Source organism: Mytilus galloprovincialis, chromosome 14 (genome assembly GCF_965363235.1).
Source record: "Mytilus galloprovincialis chromosome 14, xbMytGall1.hap1.1, whole genome shotgun sequence".
NCBI classification, from domain to species: domain Eukaryota; kingdom Metazoa; phylum Mollusca; class Bivalvia; order Mytilida; family Mytilidae; genus Mytilus; species Mytilus galloprovincialis.
Window position 1 is genome coordinate 58,426,830 of NC_134851.1, and position 24,566 is coordinate 58,451,395.

At 32.6% G+C, this 24,566-nt stretch overlaps 1 long non-coding RNA gene across 1 annotated transcript; it reads left to right on the top strand.

Moving 5' to 3' along the window:
• Nucleotides 1-6,093: 6,093 nt before the first annotated feature.
• LOC143058552 (uncharacterized) lies at nucleotides 6,094-12,442 on the top strand. Its single transcript, XR_012973112.1, has 2 exons — nucleotides 6,094-6,254; nucleotides 10,150-12,442. It is a non-coding gene; the product is annotated as an uncharacterized LOC143058552 (long non-coding RNA).
• Nucleotides 12,443-24,566: the final 12,124 nt, after the last annotated feature.

Here is a 24,566-nt window from a genome sequence, read left to right on the forward strand (position 1 = left end):
CTTAAAAACGGTTCTATTTTGGGTCTTAGAAGAAATCGATGACTCATATTGGGTACCAGAAAACATATTGCGTTGCTTTTCTTTGTGCCTACAGCGATTGCATTATTTCATTTCATGTAACTATATTCCAAATTACTTTATACCTGAACATAATATGATTGAAGGAAGATTTACAAAAAATATTGGAAAACAACTTGGAATGTTTGCAGAAAAACTTCTTATCGGAAATATATGGAAAGTGCTGTTGTCAATTGATTTACTTTCCGATTTACGTCGTAATTTGTGCTATGTCTCGAAACCCTTCAAAGTTATTTCAGAATTTGACAAAACCATAGTTGCTATGAAAATTCCAGACTGGACTCAATGGATTGTAGATATATTATGCAGATCATTGAGTTTCTTTGTTCACAGAATTCGAAATGAGTACTGTCCAACATTTTTCAAAAACATCTATGCCATTGGCTTATTAGACCTGTGTAAAAGAAAAGCAATTTCTATAAAAATGCGTTCAACTAGTTCACAGCACATCAGTAATAAGCATTATTATTCTAAATATAAACAATGCTTATTCCATTTACTGCTGAATTCAAGCGGCGACGCCGTGTCAGGTTGGTTACTACTTGCATCCTTTTTCTACACTTGTCAGGAATATCATAAGATGAATGCTATACTTTCACTTACAAAGGAGATTTTATCTCGGGATTTGTATACAGTGTCTAATTTTATGGACCTTTCTACGGTCAAGCAAACTACATTTGAAAAACAGTTAGTTCAAAGTAAGCAATTCCTCAAAAGGTTGAGACATTCATTAATCAGATCTTTTACTTTTCACAGGAATGAACAAAATGCTGATAGTTTTATATTTCACGAAGACCTGTCCATTGACGGAGAGGATTTTTCTATAGGAACGCCAATAGTGTGTATACGCTATCTTACATTCTTGCAATGTTTCAAACAAAGCAATACAGAAGGAATGAACCGTGCTTTTGTGATGTTACAGGAAGCTGTTGAAAAATCACCGCATTTAGATTCTATTTCCATTTCCATAAACTTCAGTTATTTATTACATGCACAGTTATTAATTGGTAATGATGGAATTGAAACACTCAGAAAAATGTTTTCCGTTTGTAAACCTTTCGATGTTACAGGGAAATTATCAAGTTACCAGGCAGACTTTGAAAAAATGGTAAAGTTTTATTTGAATGAATAGATAGTAAAAATAGATATGGCACATAGTTTACTTCCTTCTGTTTTATTAGGAGGTTAACTTTATACAGAAACGTCTAAGGAAAACAGTCTTAGGAAAACAGATAAGAAGTTAGAAATAGCCTTTAACTTTACATTTCGACATAAAGATGATGTTCTCTCTCTAAAAGATTCAGGGAGACAAATTTAAAGAAATAGGAAGATGTGGTGTGAGTGCCAATGAGAAAACTTTCCATCCAAATCCAAATAACAGTTTTGAAAAAAGTAAACCATTATAGGTCAATGTACGGCCTTCAGCTCTGAGCCTTGGCTCACACCGAACAACAAGCTATACCGGGTCGTACAATTACTAGTGAAAAAAACAGTCAAACCGGAAAACCAACGGTCTAATCTATATAAAAAAAACGAGAAACGAGAAACACGTATAAATTACATAAACAAACGACAACTACTGTAGAAAGCTTGTTTCCAAATCCGTCCCGTAGTATGTATGTATCACGGTATTCATATGTATATTTCATGCACATGTTTTTTTATAACAAAAATATGTAAGAATGTCAAAAATTTCTAGAATTCAACTTTTTTTCTTAACCTAATTTTTATGTTTAAATGACCCCCAAACAAATATTTGGTGAGGAAAAAATCATATGGTGGTTCACTTTTTTTTTCATAGACACCGGACAATAAATCTATTTTCGATATAGTTTTTGAAGATTATAGAAAATATGTCGTGTGATTGTCACCAGGAACATTATTCACAAGACACGAAAATGACACAGTAAATACCATCTATAAGTCATCATATGACCTTCAACAATGAGCATTGTCCATACCGGATAGTCAGATATATAAGACACCAAAACGTCAAATGTGAAACATTTCAAACGAGAAAACTAGTTTTTTTCGTATGAATAGTTCTTTTATTTTTTCCCGTTTTTGATTTCCCGTCAAAATAAAGCAGCACAAAACAAAGCATGCAGAACAACATACACACAAAAAAAAAAACGCGCGGGGGCATAGGATATCTGATGTAGATCACTTTTGTAACATGTGTAAGATCAAAGACGTTTGGATGTAAATATGCAGTGTCAAGTCTTCCCGTCAAAATTAATGTAGGCATTGTTTTTGCGTGGAACTTTTAGAATAGGAAGCCACGATTCAAACTCCTACACTTGAACGACTTGATACAAAATCATTGTTAATTCAGCATATTTAAACCTTGCTTATTGGATACCTATTAGATATTCTTGGAGTTGTACAGGTCTGTGAAATATGTTTTTAATCAAACATGTTTTAATTAGTGCCAAAAAAAAAAAAGTTACCATTCTGTGTGGTCATGATAAGATAGCCGTATCGAAAGTTTTATTCATTATTTAAAGTGGGTTTATCTGTTGACTCTCCATCAAAGTATATTGTTGAATATCGAATGCTTTATTCGCTGTATTCTGAACATCCCGAACTGTTTTATGATAGCTTCCGTTAATGACAGTCACCTAAGATATGTTTAGTCTATGTCCAGACGGTTCAGTAGATGCTATTTACTAAATATAAAAAAAAAGCATACTGAATTTACGGAAGATTGGATTAATACATTGTAACAATAGGGAAAACATTTGAATAGCACTGAATTTACGAAAGGAAAATCTCTTCTTAATAGTCTAACGAGGCTCTAGTCTTTTTCAGTTATGAATGATTGTTAATACTAGTTTCTTGTGTATATTTCGGAGTTTAGTATGACATTCATCATCACTGCACTAGTATACATTTTTTGTTTAGGGGACAGCCTGAGCACTTCTCTGGGTGTAAGAAATTTCTCGCTGCATTGAAGATTCATTGTTGGCTATCGGCTAATGTCTGCTCTTCAGTCGGTTGGTGTGACACGTGATCGTACCTCATTTCCATTCTAAATCTTATTTACTTTGAGAATTTGGAATATTTAGTCGATGTCAAATTCAAAATGTTGAGTTATTAGAATGAATTTCAATAGATAATACTTATGTAGTGTTGAATTAAGTGATTTTGATTTTTACTGCTTTTATACGTTTAGCAGTAGCACGGGGACGCCAACATTCGTCTTTACCATTACCATAGTTATAACCAAGCGGACCAATGATATGCGATTAATTATAATACATATACGACAAAACAAATAAGAACATTTATTTCTCTCCAGTGGCCATATACTTAACACGCTGTGGGTTTTCATTTGTTAATATAATACGTTACCACATTATGCCACTTTCATAAAATTTCATACTTTTGAAACTTTAATTGTGAGTTTTTCATAATTTGATTCTTATCGCTGTTTAATCATCATTCTTGTAGATTCATAAAAGTAGAAAAATCCTTTCCATGTTAGGCACATAATACCATTGGCAACTTTTGAGTGTTTTCCACCTAAATATTCCCCATTTAAGTAGGAAGAATAAAAACTTCGGACATACCATGCTCCTTCATACCTTTCGCCACAGCTATAATATCTTAGGTCATTATCCTTGTCTTTAGTAGAAGACATAACACAACATAGAAAACTGAAGAATAAGCAACACGAACCCCACCAAATCCTATGGGTGATCCAAGGTGCCTCTGATAGGTAAGCAGATCCTGCTCCACATGTGGCACCCGTCGTGTTGCTCATGTTATAACAAATCTGGTAAATAGTCTTATTCAGTAGGTCACATAAAAGGGAAGGGGATTGTAGTTACGACATAAAGATCATATTTGATATTTGTAAAACGGTTATTATATATGAGCGTCACTGATGAGTCTTTTGTAGACAAAACGCACGTCTGGCGTACTAAATTTTAATCCTGGTACCTTTGATAACTATTTACACCACTGGGTCGATGCCACTGCTGGTGGACGTTTCGTCCCCGATGGTATCACCAGCCCAGTAGTCAACATTTCGTTGTTGACATGAATACCAATAATGTGGTAATTTTTATAAATTTCCTGTGTACAAAACATTGAATTTTACGAAAAACTAAGGATTTTCGTATCCCAGGCATAGATTAGATTAGCCGTATTTGGCACAACTTTTGGAATTGAGGATCCTCAATGCTCTTCAACTTTGTACTTGTTTGGCTTTATAAATATTTTGATATGAGCGTCACTGATGAGTCTTATGTAGACGAAACGCGCGTCCGGTGTACTAAAGTATAATCCTGGTACCTTTTATAACTATTGCCTCTGCTTTCATATCTCTCGAAAAAGAAATTTCAAGCAGAAAAGTTGTTAACTAAGTGGTTTATAAACCCTTAAATCATGTACATTATACCATAAGCATATCTTAGTATAACTACTTTTCGTGTGAACGAAAGCACCAGGGGTGTTCGTATAAAATCATTCTGAACATTTGTTGTAGCAAAATCAAAAGTTTAAGGAGAGCATTACAACACCAAAAATACGTCAAATATGTCCTAGGCTATTAGTGAGTGAAGATAGAAAAATGTACGTTTTGATCCCTTAAGGGACAACGAGATATCATTTACAAATTAAAAATGAAAACACTTGAGATCAGTTTATTAAAAAAACGGAAAAAATGGTTCCGAATATTAAAAAGATACTTGAACAAATCGCGAATACCTTTTGTGTAATTCCTTATTCAATAAAATCCCATTTATTTTGTTTTAAATAATGAAGTATCGTGGTGATAGAATTTTAGAACCAACCCAAATGGACCTCATTTGACATAATCTTCGATATACTGTAACTAGTAACATACACATTCAAATTAAGATAACAGATAACCTGTGTAAATAGGGAACGGTTTTTATCTATGAGTCAGACATGATTTTTGCTATAAACACAATGTAAGTTTTATATAGACATAGGCAGATGTGGTGTGAGTTCCAAGAGACAACTTTCCATCTTAAACAATTCATGACATAGCGATGCCAGTGTCTGAGCAGAAACTTGATGAAGCAAGGATATGTAATAAAATCTCGTCTTTTTTTCCTTAAAAAAATACATGGAGGGTGATGTTAGTGTCTGGGCAAAAAGTTGATGAACCAGTGGTACATGAAAGAAGGTCTCAAAAATTGATTGCGGGCGTTGCCAGTGTCTGTGGAAGAAAGTTGAAGAACCAGTGGTATTCCAAAGAACGTCTCGCCCTTTTTAAAAAAAAAAGTCCTGCAGGGTGATGCCAGTGTCTGAGTAGAAAATTGAGGAACTAGTGGTATATCAAAGTACATTTCGTAATTTAAAAAGAAAGAAAATGCATAGAGGGTGATACCAGTGTCTCAGTTAAAAGTTGAAGAACCAGTGGTATATCAAAGAACGTCTCAAAAAACAATTGAGGGCGATGCCAGTGTCTGAGTAGAAAGTTCAAGAACCAGTGGTATATCAAAAACGTCTCCTCCTTTTTTATAAAATCAAAATCCACGGAGGGTGATGACTGTGTCTCAGCAAACAGTTGAAGAACAAGTGGTATAACAAAGAACGTCTCGAAAATTGATTAAGAGTGATCCCAGTGTCTGAGTAGAAGGTTCAAGAACCAGTTGTATATCAAAGAACGTCTCGTCCTATTCATAAAAACAAAAGCCATGGAGGGTTATGACTGTGTATCAGCAAACAGTAGAAGAACCATTGGTATGCCAAAGAACGTTTCGTCCTATTTATAAAAACAAAATCCATGGAGGTTGATGACTGTGTATCAGCAGAAAGTTGATGCGAAAAGTTGATGAAGCAGGTGTATGTAAAAGAACGTCGCGTCCTTTTTATAAAATATGAAAATTATTCATGGAGGGTGATACCAGTGTCGGAGGAGAAGGTTGAGAAACCAGTGTTATATCAAAGAATGTCTCGTCCTTTTTTTAAAAACAAGTCTATGGAGGGGGATACCAGTAACCGAGCAAAAAGTTGATGAAGCAGGCGTATGACAAAGAACGTCTCGTCCTTTTTATATAAACAAAAACATCATTGAGGGTGATGTCAGTGTCTGGGAAGAATTTAAGGGAACCAGTGGTATGTCAAAGAACGTCTCGCCCTTTTAAAAAAAATCATGGTGGGTGATGTCAGTGTCACAGCAGAAAGTTGAAGAACAAGGGGTATGTCATAGAGCATATCGGCCTTTTATATATGAAAAAAAATTCTATTCCAATACATTGTTGATAAATATTCCATATCAACTTCACAAATGATACTCGATGGCCTTGCAATATAGGTTCTGAGTACTTACGTTGCTTATCATAGCGATAACGTGTTACAGTATACTTTCATTTGTATTACACACTTATAGCTTCTGAGTGAGGTCGATACAAGGAAATATTGACCTATAAAGTATATTAACTGACGACGACTGCTATAATTGTTATAATATTAATCTCCGAGCATATTTCTATCAAATCGTCAGTGTAATATATATTCGATTATTTGATTTTGTTAAAAATTTAAAGATATCATATTGTGTCATATACAATAACCACGAATTATTTGTTCGTTGTTATTTTTATAAAAAAAATCAATTATAAACTTTGTTATTTTTTATTAACAATATCATGCAATTCATTACTTGACGTCACAAAGAATATCAGTTTTTAGATTTTCTACACAAAAACATCGTTTAAGCTTTATGCTATCCGCCGTATTTTATCTACGTCGAAAGTATAGTGTAACATGCGACTACACTTAAACGATTTAAATTATTTATTAATATTACTTTACTGTATGGTCTGTTATTTTGTTATATCCATTTGTTATATCTATTTGACGTGACTCTGTACTTTTGTATCCCTTTGTTGAGTTATTGTTCAATACTTTTGTTTTAATTTCTTTCACTTTTGCTGATGTGCTTTGTCTTTGTATGTTTTAGTGTTTCTTTGATACATATGACGTGGTTTTGTACATCCCGCCATTTTGTTATTGTTCTTTTATAGTTTTGTATACCTCTCTTTCGTATACGTATTTGCTTATGCTTTGTGTTCCTTTGATACATAATTACGTGGCTATTTTTCAGAAGAAATTAATAATAAGCATATAGATAAGAGGCAAGAATGACAGGGACATTTGTGATTTAGATTATGAAGAGAATATGCATAAGATAACTTTCATACTTTGAAAGACATTTTTGTTTATATCCCTACCGTGAGGTTGTACAATTTGATATATGCCTTTTTGCACTTCTTTGTTAAATATTTGTTTGTTTTATAGTGAATTAGATTCAATACAATTTGACAGCTGTACCCCTGTCTTTTTACATTGTTACCTAATATATCTATTTGTTTTGTTAACGCATATTTATCAATTATTGTAATTCAATGCAACTGTCATGCAAAAGAAAGGTTTAACCAGCTATAATCCAGGCTCAATCCATCTTTTTCTACAAAAGAAAATGAATGTACCAAGTCAGGAATATGACAGTTGTTTAATATTTAATTCATTCGTTTGACGTGTTTGGGATTTTGATTTTTCTATTTGATTAGGAACTTTCCGTTTTGAATTTTTCCCGCAGTCCAGTTTTTTTGTGATTTTACTTTATAGTCCACTCTGTAGTAACTGTATTTTTGCAAAGTCAATGTTGGACTTTCTTTGAGAACATTATGTGTCTTGAAGAAACCATGGATGCCCTCCAAGGTTGAAAGTAGTTTTAGAATAACCAGAGTTAAGCAAAGGAGCACACATGTATATGATTTACTGTGAGAGAACTTATCCAGAAACGCTATGCTCGTCTACTGCAAATATTTACTTTAAAAATTACAAACTCAACTACCACTCATAAAAGCAAATATTAATACTATACCTGTCCATGAGATATAAAGCGCCAACAGTTAATGTGAATAGTTGGCAAATATTATCTAAATACAAATTTTAAAGTCAAAGGAATGAAATTGTTTTGAAGTCAAAACTTTGAATAATCAAGAATAAGATTTGTTTGAATTAAATAAAAGCAGCTTTATTAAAACCTAATATCATAAATAATAATTATGAATCAATTACAGTGTGTGCTACAATAGTGAAAATACATGAATAGTAAAATATAGGTCACTTACTAAAAACAGCTGATCTCTATGTAATCTAATTTGAAATTGACTATACTTTTTTTCTAAACGTTTAAAGGATTCAGTTAATCAATACACCTAAAAATAGTACGTGTGTACACAATATGAAAGTAACCAAAATGGCCATAAAATTAACAAGTTCGATTTGGGATAATTCTAACATTATAAAAGGATAAATATGGATTAAATAGGATGCATTAATGATTTCTGAATAAGGTAATTTTGTTGTATTTATAGAAAATCATTCCGCATAACAAGCATGTGTACAAAAAATGAAAACATGTATGACCTAGTTTCGCGGAAAATACGAATGAATGAAGGTTATTATTAAAGGATACTTGAAATAATCGTGGCACAACAACGTACGATTTTTTTTTCTTAAATTGGAAAATGCTTTGATATTTCATTTTACTGTTGTAATTAGTTGTTATGTTATAATAAATGATGTTTTACGTTGACTGAAATATTGTAATTTGACTGTTGTTTCGGTGTACCGGTCATAAATATAACATTACTATAATAAATAGATGTTTGTATCTTTCGCAGCTAAAAACAATGTACAATTTCAGAAAAGACAATAACAAAACAAGTGTAATTGTATTAAGTTTCAATTCCTTTGTTTATTAGCCTCGTACACATCTAGCTGATATTCAGAGATACTGTATCTGGTCGTGGTGGCGAATCTGTTTCTTGTTTGGGTTTTAACTTAATCCTTTTTTTTAATGATCAGCAGACTTATATGATTTATGTATGTGACGTCATTAGACATGACCTCCTTTTTCGTGTCGTCACAATAGAAAATTTAAGGAACATCAAGAACATTTGACGTCATAATCGGAGATAAATAAATAAAAAACAACTTAGAGTAAACAAACCATCTGTTAATAAAAATAACAGTTGCGCAAAAAGTAGAGAAGTTTCCTGACCACACTATCTGCTCTATTTTTATCATATGTTTTACAAAACTTTGAATTTTCCGAAAAACTAATCCCAGGAATAGCAATTAATAGATAACATTAGCCGTATTTGGAACAACTTGTTGGAATTTTGGGTCCTCAATGCTCTTCAATTTTGTACTTGTTCGGCTTGTATAACTATTTTCATTTGAGCGTCACTGTTGAGTTTTATATAGACGAAACGAGCGTCTTGCGTACTTAATTATAATACTGGTACCTTTGATAACTATTTACACCAATTGGTCGATGCCACTGCTGGTGGACGTTTTGTCCCCGAATGCATTACCAACTTATTGCAAGTAGTAAGTATTTCGGTATTGACATGAATATCAATTTTATGGCATTTTATTTTATAAATTTCTTGTTACAAAACTTTGAATTTCTCGAAAAAAAAGCCGGATTTTGCACAATTTTGGGGAATTATGGGTCCCCAATGCTCTTCAACTATGTACTTGTTTGGCTTTATGACTATTTTGATCTGAGCGTCACTAATGAGTCTTATGTAGACGAAACGCTCGTCTGGAGTACTAAATTATAATCCGGGTACCTTTAATAACTATTAACTATTTTTTTTTTCAATTTTTGGTGTTCCGTTAAATTTCTAATTGGTATTGCGTGTATTCGATCTAGTTCGTTTGAGAAAATACAAAAATACAAATGAATAATAAAAAACTATATAAAAAACATGAAGCATTTACAGTGTTCAGCTTTTATAAATACAGTGTAACCTTACTAATCCGACACCTGAGTATTTCAACATCCTACTTTAACCGAAACATTTTCATGGTTTTAAAATATGCCTATCGTTCCAGAAAACATCTTCGTATTGAGGCCCCCTGCTTGTTCCAATGCTTTGTTCTTGTCATCCATTGTGTCGGACTACACAGGTTACACTGTACCTGTACATGGTGTGTACCTTTTACTAGTAAAACTCCAATCTATGAACTAAACGTTAAATCTAAATATAACAATTCATCTTTATTTTTCAGCTTGCAGTATAAAGATTAAAGCTTTTACGAAGAAATGGATAATCAAAACGATCTGCAATTCTTATCCGTCAAACTATATCATCACCTTTCTGATGTTGTTGTTGGATCTGAAAAAGCTGTTAACTATAGAAGATACTTTTATAAATGCTTCGATGAAACCTCTCTCTTCGGACATTGTAAGGTAATTAGTAGCGGTAGTAAAGCAGAGGTTCTTGATCTTTCTGGTAGTGATATGGATTATATGTTTCTCCCTCAAGGTTATATGGTTGAAGAAAAGCTTGGGAATACAAAAGAACAGCATTTGGTGCTAGACACAGATAATGCTCTGCCAGGTTTTGCCTTAATAAAAATTTCGGATAATAGTGATTTTATAGGCAACATCAATGTCATACAGACAGTTGATGGACAACTCTTAAAAAACGACATTTTAAAACAATCGCGTTTTCAAGTTATGAATGAAGCTCCTTCAATGTTTGACCTTGCCAGATTACTGAAACTGGACGTTCAAACACCATTTAAGGTTCAGGGTCCAGCAATAACTACTGCAATCGAAGGAGCGGCGGATGTAGATGTTGTTCATTGCCTCCCTTGTCGTGAATGGCCTTCAATTGCAAAACGTTGGTTGCACAGAAGTCGATGCTTCAAATGGCCCTCGTCAGATTTGATAACAGAGGCAATACATGAAGGTGTGTTGTTAGTACCCGTAGGAAGTAAGTCTCCTTCTTCTGAAGAAAACAACACTGAATGGAGGTTTTCATTTTCTTTAACTGAAAAACTGTTAGTTCACTCATTCAATCACACTCAGTTGTTGTGCTATGCCTTGTTAAAGATTGTTTTAAAAGAGATATTTAACAAGGTAAATATTTTTAACAAACTTTTATGTTCGTATTACTTGAAGACGGTTCTATTCTGGGTCTTAGAAGAAGTCGACCACCAATATTGGGTACCAGAAAACTTATTGCGTTGCTTTTCCTTATGTCTACAGCGTCTACATTATTTTATTTCATGTAATTATATTCCAAATTACTTTATACCGGAACATAATATGATTGACGGGAGATTTTCAAAAATAACTGGAAAACAACTTGGAATGTTTGCAGAAAAACTTCTTATCGAAAATATATGGAAAGTGCTGTTGTCAATAGATTTACTTTCTGATTTACGCCGTGATACGTGCTATGTTTCGAAACCCTTAAAAGTTATTTCAGAATTCGATAAAACCATGATTGCTATGAAAATACCAGACTGCACTCAATGGATTGAAGATATATCATGCAGATCATTGAGTTTCTTTGTTCACAGAATTCGAAATGAGAACTGTGAAAAAAATCTCAAAAATATCTATGCAATTGCCTTACTAGACCTGTGTAAAAGAAAAGCAATTTCTATTACAATGCGTTCTATTAATTCACAGAACATCAGCAATAAGTTCTATTATTCTAAATATAAACAATGCTTATTCCATCTACTGCTGAATTTAAGCGGCGACGCCGTATCCGGTTGGTTACTTCTTGCTACATTTTTCTACTCTTGTCAGGAATATCGTAAGATGAATGTTTTACTACAACTTTCAGAGGAAATTATATCTCGGGATTTATATACAGTGTCTATATTAGGGGACTTGTCTGCGGTCAAGCAAACTTCTTTTGAAAAAAAGTTAGTTCCTAGTAAGCAATTCCTCAAAAGATTAAGACATTCAGTGATTAGATATTTTATTGTTCAAAAGAATGAACAAAATGCTGATAGTTTTATATTTCACCAAGATCTGTCCATTGACGGGGACGATTTTTTTATGGGAACGCCACTAGTTTTTATACGCTATCTTACATTCTTATATTTTTACAGACAAAACAATACAGAAGGAATGAACAGTGCAATTATGATGTTAAGGGAAGCTGTTGAAAAATCTCCACAGTTAGATGCTATTTCCATTAGTAGAAATTATTGGTTTTTGGGAAATGCCTTATCATTAATTGGTAATGATGTTATTGAATGTATTGAAACAGTCAGAAGCATGATTTCCGCCCTAAAACCTTTTGATGTTACAGGTTTAATACAATACTGGACGGCAGATGTTGAAAATATTATAAGCCCTCTTTTAAAGATTTATCGAAAAGATTCATGAATACAACCACAGTCAAGCTCACGCCTTTCATAATATATATGGTCGACTGTTTTTATATTACAAAACTGACCATAAAGATTCCGTTCATATTTCTGATGTGGAATTTTTAAAGGTGCGAGGAATTCTCATTATTGTTTTATATGATAATTTGACATGCACCACCTGAAATTTTTTTTTCGAACGAACTGCAAACATATATATGTGTTCTTTCTATGTGACGTCATCAGACATGGTCGCCTTTTTTTCATGCCGTCACAATAGGGAGTTTAGAGGAAAGCAAGAAAATACGACGTCATAATCGGATGTTAACCAATGAAGAACTGAGATCAAACGAACCACACGTTGATAACAAAAAAATTATACAACGGGTAAAAAAAGGAATAAATTGACGAAGAATTAAAGAAATAAATGTACGGCCTTCAACAATATTGATGATAAGATACGTTATCAAAAGCAATCCCTGTAATATGTAATATTTAATCTGTTCTTCACAACGTTGTTGCTTATCAGTTTTCATCTTTGCTATTTAATGGTGTAGGTCCGGTTAGGGCCGATTTTAGCCTCAAATTTCAAGTTCATATAACGAAAGATTTAGGATACTTTTGAAACACCTAAGTTTATATTTGGATTGAATCGATTAGTTTATGTGAAAATTTGTAACTGATTGAGTCATTAAAAACGTTCCTTTTCAAACTAGAAAAATGAAAATTTTATCAAATATGTCAAAAAACGTCACTTGCTAGATGGTTTTGTCAAAATAAATGTGGCCGCATCCGTGTTCATCCTCAACCTGTATATATAGTATGTATTATCAGCAAATACAACTTACATTTCAATATAATGAATGAACACGAATGCGGCCACTTGCATTTAAGACGGACACCGTCTAAAATTTTACTAAAATGCTAAAATTGTATATTTTTCAGTTTTTCAGCATGACTTCAAGATGCTATTACTAGATATATGTGCATTGTATTGTACAAAAAACGCCCATCTTTATGTAGCAGAAGCATTCTACTTTCCAATAAATAGCTTGAAAATAACATTTCAACAATTTTGTAAACCTGCTATATTGTGGGGCCAAACGGAGGGTCTTACTGAACCTACAATGTACTCCTTTGGTTTTGCAAACATTCGTTTTAGAACAAAAACGTAGGACTCAACAGATATAACCCCCCCCCCAAAAAAAACAAAAAAAAAAACAACATTGCTACAGTCAGATACAATGGTAACCCAAACATTTCCCCGAATAGAACATATTTGTATGCATATGTATTCAAATGATATTCTGAATGTTATTTTAAACTGTATAAAACACATCATATGCATTAAATATTAATTACAATTGTATGAGTCTATCTTAATATCTTTAACCTTGACATTTACTGAATCATCACTGAAGAGACAACACATACCGAAAAGGGCATCTGTTGCTGTAGAATTTGTACGGTTTAATGTGGGGAGTGTATACAAGATGACAAAGAAAATTTAAAAATAAGGTGCAAACTGCAACGCATTTCAGTTTTAAAAGTATTTAGACAAATTGTATTGCAGTGTATTGAAGGAAATACTACGGGTACCTTAATACTGCAATACACTCCAAAATATATGACCGTGTTTGACCTTGGCCAAAAAGTCCTCTTATTTGAGTTTTCAAGCAGAATATTTCAATATAAATATACTTAATTTTTGAGAAAGTGTTATGTTTAAATAAGTTAATGAATCTGAATAAAGACAATTGTACAGTAAAACCAGATTTTACTGTACCTCCATTGAACTGAAGAATTTTATAGGACAATCTATTTTGTCAGACTTTGGCTTTACTTTTTTTCTGTTGTGGTTTTGTCAGTTGTTTAAATTTTTGAATACGTTATGGGTTTCAAATTATTTTACCTCACTTAAGAGACACTTATGTTGTTGTGTATACTGTTGTTTGTCCGTCTGGTTTTTTTTAATTTTATCTTAGCAATGGCATTGCCAGTTTATTTTTGACTTATGAGTTTAAAAGCCCCTTTGGTATCATTCGCTTCTCTTTCAAGATCGAAATGCGCAATTTGAATATGTTTATTTTGTTGTGTTATTAAATAACTATCAACATCTGGAGAGGGTTGAGTGTTTATAAACATGATAAATCCTGCCGCTATCTTAATGTGGATTTCAATTATCAAGTAACTATTATTCAGTCTGTAGTTTTTTATGTTGTGTTTTGTGTACTTTTGTTTGCCTGCTGGTCTTTTTTTTAGCCATGGCGTTTTCAGTTTACTTCCGACTCATTAGTTTGAATGTCCCTTTGGTATCTTTCGCCTCACTTTTAACAGAGCTTTTTCTATAAAAATGGGAATCGTAGATACAAATTTCTTGTCTTTGGTAGCAATCATGACAATAATTCATATTTTGTGAAAAATCCAACTGAACCTACCAGAAAATATACTGAAGATGTTATTATTTTGGTCGACAATATATTTGTTGAGTTTGGAGGATCTATAATTTAACATACAGGCGGTATTCCAATGGGTACTAATTGTGCACTCCTACTGGCCGATTTATTTTTGTACTTTGATGAAGCAGAATTCATTCAGAACCTTCTAAAAGACAAACAGAAAAGCGAAATTCTTTAATTTTACTTTACAATATATTGATGATGTTCTATCATTGAATAAAACATATTTCACCCAATACTTACATTGTACATCTCATATATCCCAGTAAACTTGAAATTAAGGATACTACTGATACTAGCAGGTACTGCACTTGATCTTGTCCTCAATATTGACGCAGATGGACGACTTCACACGGAAATCTATGATAAACGGGACGATTTCAACTTCCCAATTATCAATTTCCCATTTCTCAGCAGTAACATACCCTCTGGCCCTTCGTATGGTGTTTACATAGTATATATCAATTGATACGTTATTCTAGTGCTTGTTCACACTATATGAACTTCAAATACATGATTGTGCTCCTTACACAGAGACTGCTCCAACAAAGTTATGAGGACGACATATTTAAATTGACACTCCGTAAATTTTACGGATACAATCACGAATTGGTTGATCCGTACGATGTGTCTTTGTCCAATCAAGCTAAGGACATTTTTACCACATGTTAGATTGTGGTCATTACGTCGCATAGTCCTTTAATTACCGAACATGACTTGTTCCCGATTGTAACTGTTTTGCTGAGTGTGAATTAGCATTGCTATAAGACCTGTTACGGTACTTTTTTTTATCCCAAATTCATGTATTTAGTTTTGGTGTTATATTTGTAATTCTCATCGGATTTTGTCAAATGTCTGGATGTCTTTTCGGTTATATTTATGTGTTACGGTAAAGAAAATTAATCATCGCCTTCATTTATTATATTTGATTTGATTCATCGTAATTTGTACGATGTAATACGTTTGCAGATTGATTGAGAATTAACCGGACATTGAATATAGTTAATTGTCACTTTCCGTTGAGGCCTTGACTAACTCGATTGTGTCTATTTTTGAAGTTGGATTTTGTCGGTATATGTAATGTATCCGGTTGTTTTCTGTAATTAGTTAATACTTCAGTTTTATCATCTATATCTTTGATATAGTCGTTTTATAAAAGTTACTGTTTGTAAAAGTATACATTATTCTAAATAATAGGGATGTTCTTGTCCAAAACAGAAAACACTGGCCGTTTTTGGCTCAACTGTTTTAACTTTCGGTCCTCGATGCTGTTCAACTTTGTGCTTGTTTTTGCTATCAAACTTTTGTATCTGGGCGTCACTAGTAAATCTTGTGTGGACGAAACGCACTTCTGGCGTATTTGCATTTTCATCCTGGTGCCTTTTGTAAGTTATTATTCGTGTTTTTCTTTGTCAAATATATTCTCCTATTTATTTGTATTGTAGTCCTGTAATGTTGTGGTGTCATTTTAATGTTATATTTAACATTGTCATTAAAGCGGGAGGTTTGGCATGCCACAAAACCAGGTTCAACCCACCATTTTTGTCTTGAACAAATGTCCTATACCAAGTCAGGAATATGGTCATAGTTATATTATAGTTCGTTTTTGTGTGTGTTACATTTTAACGGTGTGTTTCTTTTGTGTCGTTTGTTTCTTCTTATATTTGAGTGTGAATTCACATTATAAAAAGACGTGTCACGGTACTTTCTATTCCAAATTCATGTATTTGGTTTTGATGTTATATTTGTTATTAACTTCGGATTCTGTCTAATGCTTAGTTCGTTTCTGTGTGTGTTACATTTTAGTGTTGTGTTGTCATTGTCCTCTTTATATTTAATGAGTTTCCCTCGGTTTTGGTTTGTGACCTGGATTTTTGTTTCTTTCGATTTATGAGTTCTGAACATCGATATAGTACTGTTGCCTTTCATTTCACCGTTGATTGCTGTTTGTCTTTAGTGTTTTTCGTGTATATCTGTTGCATAAATTGAGTCGTTTTTGATAAAGAAAAACAAAAAAACACTTTGACCATTACCGCGCATTACACGGCTTTGTATACGGAATGGGTTTGGCACATTTTTAAATGACTTCTATTTGCAATAGCATGAATTGTTCTATATGATAAGAATGTTCTTACCCCGGGCATAAATACAATGCTGTATTTGGCGAAACCTTTTCAACTTTTGATCTTCAGTGCTGTACAACTTTGTACTTTTTTCACTTTCGATCTTTTATATCTGGGCGTCACTGGTGAGTCTTGTGTGGTAAAGGCGCGTTTTTGGCGTATTGCATTTTAAACCTGATGCTTTTTGTTATCTAATTATCATGTTTTTCTTTGTCTAATATGTTCTCCTATTTATTTGTATTGTAGTCCTGTGATATTATGTTGTCATTTCAATGTTATATTTAATTTTGCCATTAAAGTGCGAGGTTTTGCATGCCATAAAACCAGGTTCAACCCACCACTTTTATTCCCCTTTAAAAGTGTCCTGTACCAAGTCAGGAAGATGGTCATTGTTATATTATTGTTCGTTTCTCTGTGTGTTGCATTTTAACGATGAGTCGTTTGTGTTTTCTCTTATTTTTGAGATATTGAGATAAGACGTGGCACGGTACTTGTCTATCCCAAATTCATGTATTTGGTTTTCATGTTATATTTGTTATTCTCGTGGTGTTTTGTTTGATGCTTGGTCCGTTTCGGTGTTGTGTCGTTGTACTCCTCTTATATTTAATGCGTTTCGCTCGGTTTTGGTTTGTTACCCCGATTTTGTTTTTTGTCCATGGATTTATGAGTTTTGAACAGCGGTATACTACTGTTGCCTTTATTTATATTAAACTGCAATGTTTATTGTAAATGATTTTATATAAAAAAAAATATATCAATGGAGATTATCTGGCATCTTCTTATTTCTATATCAATTCAATATTCAATGAGGAATAAAAAAAAACGCGTTATGTGATTGCTTTCTCTTTTACGTGGAAAAAAGTCTTTCCTAGATTATTCCTTGTTGTAGAGAAATTCTCATAAAATCGTATTAAAAAATAAAAAAGAAAAGCTGTTAAAAAATTATCCACTTCTTCAATACGACACACAGGAAACAGTAGTATTGCAGCAGAAAATACTAACTTTGTATATTTTGTTATACCTAATTTACAAATCCAACAATTAACAGATGTTTAAGTCTAACTCTTAATCGTCGACTATAGAAAATGTATCAGCAAATCAATAGCATGGACCGCATTTATATATATATATTAACATTTGCAAAAAACACATCACCAAAAATGATTTTGAAAGAACAGTTGATTCTACTTTAGGTTAACTTTACTTAAGTGAATTGAAACACATGTTTATATAGCTGTCTTCTAACAAGAAATTGAATATATCTATACCAATATCCTCTTCACGACTTTCGATTACAAAACTAATGACGACCTTCCTTAAATTGTAAGATCATACAAAATACACATGTTTTTTGTTGTTGTTTTTTTGTATTCTAAAACTATCCACTTTAAATATGTCTTTTTTTTTGTTTGTATTCTAAAACTGTCCACTTTAAATCTGGACCCGGGGAAGTATAAAAATAACCCTACTTCAGTGCTCAATCAAACTCCGAAATAAACACTTGAAGCTATATAATATCGATTTATTTATTATTGGTTTTCATATCCTCCCTATATATCATATATCAGGAAGACTTAAGCAGATACAGTAAAGGTTAGATTACGAAATATTTTCTGATCAATCCAAATCTGTTCATTCAAATGATAAATGAAATGAAACATGCAAACATTAAGACATGATTTGATTATAAATAATTACATTACATTTATTTTGTATTAGAATCAGTAATTTTGAATACCTGACATCAATCGCGAGGCACTCCAATATCAAATATAACTTCCGTATAAAATACAAAAGCTATGACTGCATATGCTATCAGTGACAATACTAGTTTGTGACAACACAAACAAAACGCTTTATATAACTCTTAATTTGATGGTTGTAGCATAGAAATGTGATGAAACAAATTAAAGCCCCTATTTATTTTGTAAAAGCGTTCATCATGCGCACATTTTGAACAGGAAGCGCAAGATGTGCTTCGGTCAACACTTTTATATACCAATACAATTATAAAAAGGACGGTTAAAGATAAAAGCATGGCAATTTTGTATATATAAAACGTGCATTTAATAACAACCGTTCAAAAACTAATGAAGGTCGTTGATGGATGTCCATTGTATAGTTTGGATGATTTCATGCTGTAGGTTCAATACAAATCTATTAACATCAAGGCACCAGTGTAATAAAGGAGAGGATTGCAACTGTACCTGACTAGAAAAAATACAAACTCTACCAAGCAATTAAGCCATGGATTTGTAATATAAGAATATAATTACATTAGATGTATGTTTCATTATGATTCTTCATTCTGATTGGCTAACTGTACATCACGTGTTATTCCGTAAGCAATTGCATTGCTCAATAAAACTGTTCATTCATGATAACACGTGGTGTCACAATAAAGTGCACAGGTGAAATAAATAAAACAATAATAATATTTGTGTTTTCATGATCTTTGCTAAAAAAATGTTATTATAAGTATTGAATGATTCTTTTTGTAACTTCATAGGGTTGTAAAAGCGTTGACCGTGAGCCCATTTTTAGTATGAAGCGCTTCCGCGCTTCATACAAAATGAACTTCTGTCAACGCTTTTACACCCCAATAAAGTTACAAAAAGAAGCATTCAATTCTTAAATGAATTTCAGCGCTAAAAAATGATTTCTAATTAGACATCTATCGCAAAGTGTACAAAGCCATGTCATGACAAAACCTCAGATAACTAAAAGAAGAAAAACAACTGTAGGTTTATGTTTGAAAAACGAACCAGTTAAATAATTGACAACTGTTAGATGTATAACTGGATTCTGAATTGTAATAGGCAAATACACAAACAGTGTGTGACAGATGTAAACAGGTTTGGAGCACGCATACCTCCTTCTAGTATGATACAATTGAGTAGCAGCACGTCATTAGAACCAGCTTTGAATTACAATTGAAAAAGGCTTGATCTACCAGTACGTACACAATCAAACGAGCGCAGTTCCTCAATGAACCCTTTATTAACCGTAATTTGAGTGCCACAATTCAACATTTCACTTTTTCTGTTTTACAGTTAGACATGTTACAGTTTTTGTTCAGGCTAAGGGTGACAAAGACACGAACACAAATCGGGGTTCAGCGCTAAACTAGTGTTCATTTTCAAATTGTACACTCTATGTATAAATAATATTGAATGCAGATAGTATGAGTACAACACATGTATTAAAAAAAACAATATTACATCAATATGTTTCCCATAGAAAAAAGGGGAAGTATTGATATTACGGTTTCCTTTTTATTAATACATTATCTTGTTGTTAATCCTTATTATTTGTCTAACTATGAAATACAATAGAATATTTAAGGCATGAAGGAATTACTAGATGAGTTATTTCTTTATTTCAACAAGGAATAGTAAAAAAGTGGCACTAACTTTTTTTCAGATAGTCAGTATTGATTCTTGAACTTCAAAAACAGATTTTGGATTTATAAGGCCGAATTTTTCATGTCAATCTTTCTCGGTCTTGGCGTTTGTGCTATTTTGACAATGTGGTTGGTGATCTGCATCTTCAATATGAAACGACACCTTTGTTCAAAAAAGCCAATACAAAGGTGTAAATGGTGTAATCGTCTCCAAAACGAACCAGTAAAGTGCCGATCACCTGTAAAAATTCGACAAAACTTCCCATTGAAAGTGGCCTTTAACCTGCAACAACAAGAAAACGCAATAGACAAAAACCAATATTGTGAACCATGGGAAGCAACAAGTAGCGTGTGAATTTCAGAAAATGAAATTGACGATGACTAATCATCACTGTAGTGTAAAATGATGAAACATACGGAATAGTAATGTATGAGCAACACAAGGAGAATTATCTCATAAAACATGTCTAAAAATGTAACCGTAAATAATATTTTTTCTTCTTTTCCAGTTTTCTGTAATTCTCTTAAATCCACATATTTCACTCAAAATTACCCTTTCCTCAAATTATATTAAATGTAGATTTTTAATATGTTGTTAGTACAAGCCTATATTCTAATTTGCACTTCAAAAACCTTGCGTTGCAATAAGTTGCAGGTTGAGTGATTTTAGAACTAAATTGACTGAGCTATATTACAAGTTTTTATATATGTAAAAAATGTCATTAGAATATGATATAACCAACAGGAACCTCAAAGATTAGACAAATCAACTATAGGTCAACTATAGGTCAACCTTACCTGATTAAGTTATAACCTCAGTATCTATAACTTTCAGACCGTTGGACATCAACACAATCTTAAATGTGTCAATTAATTTGTCATCTCTTATCTACACTAACATTCCCTACACGATACAAATAGAAATATGCAGGGTTAACTTTGAATAAATAAACGCATCGAATATACAAGGATTAACTCTTCTATTTACGCCAGACGCGCGTTTTTTTCTACAAAAGATTCATCAGTAACGCTCGAAAAGTTAAAAAGGCCAAATAAAATACGAAGTTGAAGAGCATTAAGGACCAAAATTCCTAAAAGTTTTGCCAAATACAGCTAAGGTATTCTATTCCTGAGGTAGAAAAGCCTAAGTATTTCCAATATTCAAAAGTTTTGTTAAGAGTAAATTTATAAATATGACCATATCAATGATAATTCATGTCAGCACAGAAGTGCTGACTACTAGACTGGTGAATTAAAACTCCATGAGTGTTAAAATTCATCATATATTAAAATGTGTACGCCAAACGCGAGTTTCGTCAACAAAAGACGCATAAGGGACGCTCGAATCAAAAAAGTTAAACAGGTAAAACAAAGTACGAAGTTGAAGAGCATTGAGCACCCAAAAGCGATACTTCCTGACAAGGTATAGTCACACAAACATGTGACAATTTTATAATCTCGACCTGTGGGAATATAATAGACTTCATAGTAGTTTTCAATTAACTTCGGATATAAACACTTAACACTATTTTAGTATCGATGCAATTGATATTGGATTTCATATATTTTTTTTAAATATCAGGAAGAATGAAGCAAAAGTTAGATTACAAAACTATATTCTAATCGATCCAACTAAAATGTCAATTTATCAATAATGTAAAACATACACACATTCAAAAATGACCTAATTATAACTGTTAACAATAATAAAAAAAAAAAACAAAAAAAAAACCCCAAAAAAACTCGCAGTTGAAAGTGTCCTTTGGATTTTATACGTTCTAAAATAGTTCCAAATGTCTTTATATCATTGTCATAACAACAATCCCGAGTTTTCGTTTTGAAAAAAAAAACTTTGACCCAAAAGTCTTTAAAAAGAAGTTGAAATATATCGTTAAACATGTAAACACCGCAGCTTCCTTAAAGACGAACAAACATACATTCTTTGAACAAAAGAAATTAAAAAGTAAAACAGAAAAATTATATGAAATAGGTTTATTGACATTTTTACAGACAATATAATATATATATATATATATATATATATATATATATATATATATATATATATATATATATATATATATATTAATATATCAGATGTTTAACAATTCAACATTGCTAATTCTTCAAACATTTTAAAATATCTGACTATATTATGGTCACAGAAAAACTTCCTGGGTCTAAAAACGTAAAATATTGACAAAAAAAATGTTGCAGGGATTTATATTACGTTAATTCGTCAATTTCACAGTATGAATTTGGGTCCACATTTGCACTAGGGATGCGACGTTTGACACATATTTTAACACAATTCGACGACAAAGTTACATGTAACCAATGAATGCGCCTGCGTGATTTCCCGCAGAAATTAGATATTAAAACATTCTTGAAAAGATGCTAGAAAAATTGTTATTCTTTTTTATTTTGTTTAGAATTAATCATCACAATACTTTAAGCGTCTCGTATTTAAACACAGTAAATAAATTTGATATTTTCTTGACCATGCCTTGATCATGAGGTCATGACCTGACAAGGAAAATGGCAGCTTACAGGTGCACGCCATGTTTCTCGCTGATGTCCATATTTTGTTTTATATGTATTCAGTTTTAACGTAACTGCATAAGAACAATTGGTTGGTTGTATTGCTATTCTTTCTTAAATTGATTTTGTTCTATAGTATAAGTTTTCGTTCGGTTCATATCGTTTGCTGTTTGCATGTTTACATTCAACGGTGATTGAATATCAATATGTGTTTGTTATACTTGAGGGGGGATAGGACCTTTATCGGCCATTTGGGACTCCGGGATCGGGTGTTTTTAAGCTCAGGATTTCGGGATTTACACTTTCTGGATCTGGGAATTATTTTTCGGATTTCGGGACCTCGGGATTTCGTTTTATTAAGCACAGGATTTCGGGATTTCATATTTTTAAGCACAGGATTTCGGGATTTCATATTTTTAAGCACAGGATTTCGGGAATAGGACACCTCCTACCCACCCTCACACTTATGTTAACAGTTTTGTGTTGTTCAAATAGAACGCTTTAGTATACATGATGCCTGCTTTTATCATTTATAATTAAACCAATATGTATGTGCAGTCTAATTAATATTTATTTCAAAACATGGTGCATTTTTACTTTATAGGACGGGTAATCTTAGGCCGAATTGACTATGTATAGCGACTGGTTTACGGTAGAAATTTTACCCTCCAGTATCCGTATCGTATAAGCAGGTCGTGGAACCAGTGTCGATGTTATTCAACGAAGTTGTCAGATATGACCGGCGTTTGAACTGTACTTTGATATTTATTTTTGTCAGTGTCTGTGTGGTCTTTATATTTGAACTACTTACTTGTCCACAGTTACACTGAATATGCATGTTAGTTTCTGTCTCCCCTCAGGGAGTTTGAAATTTTGCTTAGTTTACATATCATTGCATAACATCTATAATACTAATATTACTAGGTCCAATTTGTCAGCTGTCATCACGTAAAAACAACGAATCAAAAAATTCAAGTTTATATATAACTAATATAGTACAATGGTGTAGATTAAAAATTACACCACTCCTTACCCTTTTGTTTTCCAAGTAATTAATATTGCCAATAATCAAGAAGTTCCGGGTCAAGTCCGATACCGATACCAATAGGATATTCACCTGTTACCTATTACCTTATATGTACGTTCCGCATCTGACAGGCGCACCAGCAAACGGTGTATTCAGGATTTATATGCTTATTCAAGATTGATATGCTATATACACGGGTCATAATCACAGGGTTGACACTACTAATTTGTCAAATTGTTACAGGTCTATTGTAGTATTTTAATCAGTAAGACTTTCTAAGATAACAATAGGAACACTAAAAATCTGGACTAAAAAATAAGGCGTTTAGGTACAGTTTTTAATTTGTTAGCGTGCATAACATAAAACAGCGAATCGAAGAATTCAACTTTATCTATAACTAATATAGGACAATGCTGTTGATTAAAAAGTACTCCATTCCAGGACCTTTTGTTTTCCAAATAATTAATATTACCAATAATTGATAAGTTCCAGTTCGACGGGTTCAAACAGAAAGATTTGAAAGCAGAGAAAACTGTATCTTATAATTGGCATGACTTTATTAGGTCTAGTATATTTGGTGTATGGAAGAACTGTAAGATGTACATGTCTAACTGGCAGGTGTGACCTGACCTTGACCTCATTTTCATGGTTCAGTGGTTATAGTTAAGTTTTTGTGTTTTGATCTGCTTTTCTTATACTATACGTAATATGTCTACTATATTTGGTGCATGGAATGATTGTAAGGTGTACATGTCTAG